Below are 5,651 nucleotides of genomic sequence, written 5' to 3'. Positions count from 1 at the left end.
GAGATCTTAAAAGTAGCTCTAAGTAGCAGTATTCCAACCCACAGCCCCCTTCCCCAGAAGTCCGTCCTGGATCCGCCCTTGCTTGTAAGTAGATAACTTAACTGCAGATGGTCAATGGCCATTTGCAACTTCCTGGACTTCAGTCTGTGAAGAGATTTGACAAACCAGATAAAGCATGTTCACTCCTCGGCTTCCATCTATCCAATGCCATAATTTCTGGCTTCAGATACTTTTATCCTAATTCAAACACGATTGATCTCACCTAACACATGATTTGTTTACATACTAGTAACACCTTCATTTCTGACATATTATTTTATGGGTCTTATAAATACATCTTAATAGGGATTATTTAAACATTGGTTTACAAGCTGCATTATTCACAAGACCTTACTTAAGGAAACCTGATCTTAAAAGCGCGCGCGCGAGAGAGAGAGAAAAACAAAACAAATCTTTGTAGCCAATAAACAGTGCTAACAGCTGTTGTTAAGTAAGACCTCTCGGCTAACTCATTTTACTAACGTAAGTGTTGGCATTTTTACAGACACAAATCTCTCAACACACACACAGATGCCCTGCCCTGACACAAACAAACACTATGCATGCATGCATGCATACATATACACACATACATACATACATACTGTACGTCGTGTAAATTTAACATATTACTCACGCACCGTTGCATGAGTAAACTTGACCCAGACAAATGCAATCATTAAATGTTTACAGCTGTCGACGGCAAAATGAGGAGCTTCATTAATTACCTCGTAAAAGCTACAGTTACACCTATTAACAGCAAAAGAGATCTACATATACTAGAATATGGAATGTGCATTGCGTTCTATATATATTAAAAAAAGATAGATAAGGAAATGAAATACGAATTCACGTTATTGTTATTGGCATTGCGTGTATGTAGAATAACGCACCGGTAATAATATTGATTAACAAAAAACAATTCAGTCCATTGAGACTTCGTTAAGGAACAATCGCGTAGAGATTTAAGAAAGCACATATTTGAAATAATTGTATGTATAGATTGTCCCTATATATCATTCAGAACCTGGCTATCTTTATGAACCGTGGTAATCTATAGACGATTCAAACCCTAACCACTACCTTCATCAGTGCCACTAGATATACATCATCGGATGCTTCAAGAAGACATTATACGTAGATATAGATGCACGATTTCATTCATATTTAAGGGTATGAGCTTATCCACCTAATGAAGCAAGGTTGCCAAAAGGTATCTATATTTTATTTATCACCATGAAAGGCTTCCTCGAGGTCAAATATTAATCCCTCGGACTAGAATCAGGTCGTTTAACTTCTGTCAACTATTTAAATAAAGAGGAATATGCTACTGAAAGTAGTGCAAAACATCCACGTTTAAAGGTCGTATCTGAAACTTATCTGTTGATATCAAGCCAAGAGGTCACCGTGGTTTTGAAAATCAAGCAGTTTCCGGTTCTAACTGTAAAGCAGATTACCAGAAAGGCTCCCGCACTGGGATAACAAGAACACTGCTCCCATTGTTTCTCCGTACCTTAAAGAACGTACCGGAGGTTGAACATCTTTGAAAGAAGATCATGTCCATTTCAAGATCAAAATCGAGCCCTACCAGACGCTAGCCTTTCTGGAATGTTGTAAGTGACAGAGGGTCGGGCGTTACAGGCAGGTGTAGCCAAATCTCACTGCATGAAATACCGAAGCTCCAATTGGACTTAAAAATACTCCAAACTGACTAGCGATGTTCTTGCATTTTGCATCAATTGCAAGGGAGACAATTCAGCCAACTACAGAGAATGGCCGGTCATTCAATGCTCTATTCATTCATTCTATCATTCATTCAATACTCCATCCCAGAGGTAATAAGAATCTACACATCAAATTCATCCGAGATTCAGAGGACTACGGAGCACCCTTTGTCTTCGACCGACTTCAAGGATCTATTCCAGGGTTTTCGAGCCTTAGACCTCCGTTTATTTATTAACAAGATCAGATTTCATTGCTTATGGTGAAAGAGACAAAGAATGTACGTATTCTAAAAGTTTGCTCTTCTCATGCAGATAATATTGAAATTATAAAGTCAAGCAGCATCCCGTTTCGACGGCACCAAGATAGGTAACACACATCTTTCCTCACAGAATCAGTGGCAGGCGCTGTATTCCCAACAAATCACGTATGTCAACATTACAAATGCCTACTCATTTCAAATGTGAGACAAGGGCTATTGCCCAAAATCCCGATCGGAACCTAAACTCGCTTTCGTCATGACAAACCTACAAATAGCAGTTTCTTGCCTCAATCAACTGCTAAATAAAGTTTCACCACTGTCTAACATCTAAAGAGTCATCCTATTCAAGAATAACCTAGCAGTAGTTTTTTTTATTATTATTGGTGCTATTTATTGGTTTACCAATTAACCGACATTGGTACAAGGAAAGCTTCAAACATATGTTTCTTTTTTTAACAATCTAAATAAATTAAGCAAGAAGTGTAGCTCTTACACAAACTCCTCCATGTGGATTTGAAGTTGTGCCTTTTAGGCAGTATAGTATGTAAAGAATTTCAGCCAGGAATTCAACTTTGCCTTTTCTTCTACCAATGACTTCGGGGAAGATGCATAGTTTGGAGTGAGGTTGGCAGTAACTTATAAAGAATTGCTTCTTCTCCAATTCAGAGAAAATTGAATACACATTGGGCAAATAAGATTAAAATTATTTGAGAAAGAAGAGTGAGAGATATGCGCTATTTTGCTGGTGACTATGCATAAATACTAGTCCTTAACATTCAATTTCTATTTCAAATACATTTTCAATTAGTATTATTATCTAAAATCAACTATAATTAGCAAAATAGTTTCTGGTCGAAGAACTTATTTGGCAGTACATCAAGTTGATTTTCTATTGGAGGGGAGAGGGGGACCAGATCCTACGTTGCTATATGTCTGTACATATCTGAAATTTCGAAATTTCGATTGCTTCTAAAAAGTCAATGAGCAAGTTTAACGTTTGTAAGTTTGGAGAGGGAGGAAAAAAAACGACTAAGATGTTTGTTCAGGTGACCTAAAATATTATTCAGCAATATCTTACCTACATTAATAATTGTATTTTTTTTCTAAAGATTTGCTCAACAAAATCAAGGGTTATTCTAAATGTATATACATTCTTCATTCTATTCCTGCTTCTAGATTGAAGTTTGGCTGGCGAAGTGTCTCTCTACTTACCAAATGATCGGCTCTGTTTCAATGCCCGGTGTTTTGGCGATTGTTTACTGTTCTACCCTAGTCCCAACGCGTCGTAGGGGCTCTGCCTGGAGAAATTTGAGTTATAAAGGTGCTTGGAACATGATACTGACTTCATCATGTGTTGTATGTGCCAATATCTAGGAAATGTGGATTTTTCCCGTTACCGTCCGGCACATAGGGCCATCTTTAAGTTAATAAAAGCCAACATATTGTCCGATCCCCCATAAAACTACATGAGCTCACATAAATTATTGAGCACTTCCTGTAGGGCTACAATGACTAAATTTGGCATGATTGTAGCTTTCCGGAACTAACTCACAGCAAAATTGCCAAAAGTGAATATTTTTAATTTTTAGGGGTCTAAAGAGGGGATGAAGAATTTCTCTATGTTATTTAAATGGGCTTTTTATGAATCTGTAATCTCATGTTTTAGGTACTTAGAATTGGAATAAAAACTTGAAATTCGGTATACTTGTACGTTTTTGTTAGTACTACCTAAGTAAACAGTAAAAATAAAAACTTCCAAATTTAGAGTGGTTGTATAGGGAACTGAAAAATCTTTCCCATGTTATTTCCATGGAACACCTTTTTTCACCCCCCCCCCAAATTATTGAGCACTTCCTGTAGGGTTACAATGAATAAATTTGGTATGATTCTAGTATTCTACAATAACTCTACACGAGGTCTTAATGCTACGATGAAATTTGTCTTTTAGTTTATCTCTTAATTCGAGTAGCATCTCATTGATCTCAGATGAAATGAGTAATGTTGCCCCTGAGAAAAGAAATTTCTCGTCTCGTCTCGAAAACGAGTCAAGAGTAGATACGAGAAATACATTTTCAAATTCGAGACAAGACGAGAAACATGACAATTCTCTTTTCGTTTTCGAGACGAGACGAGAAATTTCTCCAGTCACATGGATAACAATACTTCTCCCAAGTCTTAAAGCTCAAAGAGTGTTGTAGTGTCACATGATTCAAAGTAAAAAAAAAAAAAAATAAAAATTATAAAGTGATAAAATGATTGTACGAAAACAATAAAATGAAAATGAAATCTTTAAGTTTTACGTCCCACGATTATGGCGACTAGGCTAAAGGAGATGGCAATGATGAGAAATTAATGAAATGATGGATTGAAGAAAGTGGGAGGAAAGGGAAAACCCCGATGAAACCCACGTACACGATGTTTGTCCATCACAAAGTTCACGTGGCGCGAGCTGGGATCGAACCAGGGACCCCAAGCACCAAAGTTGAACGCTCTAGCACTGAGCCACCGCGGCCCCCCACGAACACAATAAAGATCATTTATCAACGTTTGAACATACACAAGTAATTTCACAATATACTTCAATAATAATAAATATTGTTTAACTGTTGTTATATCACACCCTTCACGGATCTCTCTCTTGACGTGGAAGGATTCAGATAACTTTTAGATGAAATTAGGGAGAAATTCAGGGCACAAATTATGTTCTTTAATTTACAAAACAAGACAAGGAGGTTTTCTTGATTAGATGAGATAAAGTTCCTCTAGAATCGAGACAATGTTTCTTTAAGAATCGAGACCAGAATTCAGCACAAATTTAGGAGACGAGATAAAAAAAAAGGTCTTATTTCTCGTTCCGTCTCGTGGGAACACTAGAGCTGAGACACAATTCAAGTAGCATCTCAAGTATCTCACGAGTCATATGAAATTGAGAGACAGTTCAAGTAGCATCTCAACTGTCTCAGATGAGATTGAAAGACAACTCAAGTAGCATTCTAACTGTCTCAAATGAGATTGGGAGGCAATTTATGTAGCGCCCCAATTGTCCTAAGTGAAATCAAGAGACAGTTCAAGTAGCTTCTCAACTGTCTGAAATGAGACTGAAAGACAATTCAAGTAGCATCCCAAGTGTCTCAGATAAGTCTGAGAAAGAATTCAAGTTGCATTTCAATTGTATCAAAATAAATTGAGAGACAATTGTGTAGTGGAAATGGAAAAGGCTGAAAGTGCCAAAAAATAAAAAATCGATTTTTTGCATGGAATGTGTTGTAAACGACATCGCCAATAACCTAGAGAAGGTTCAAAGTGCCAGAAAAATTCCTACTAGTTTCTAGAGCACTCGCAAGGAGCAGCACCTTAAAGGATAAAGTACAGTTTTAGGAAGTTTTTATTGAATACTGGAAATTTTACTTTGTGGCACTTTCAGTCTTTTCCATTTCCATTACACAATTCAAGCAGTATCTCAACTGTCTGAGATAAGATTGAGGACAATTCAAGTAGCATCCAAACTGTCTTACATAAGATTGAGAAACATTAAAAAGTGGAAAATTAAACCTCGAAATAGGTGTGTTCATAGACAGGCATTTATCTAAACATTTAGGAACACCACAACACACAAAATTATATATAG

The sequence above is a fragment of the Thermobia domestica genome, chromosome 8 (genome assembly GCF_964235325.1).
Source record: "Thermobia domestica chromosome 8, izTheDome1.hap1.1, whole genome shotgun sequence".
Lineage (NCBI taxonomy): Eukaryota > Metazoa > Arthropoda > Insecta > Zygentoma > Lepismatidae > Thermobia > Thermobia domestica.
The sequence above is the reverse complement of the archived record's forward strand: the minus strand, read 5'-3'. Positions refer to the sequence as shown.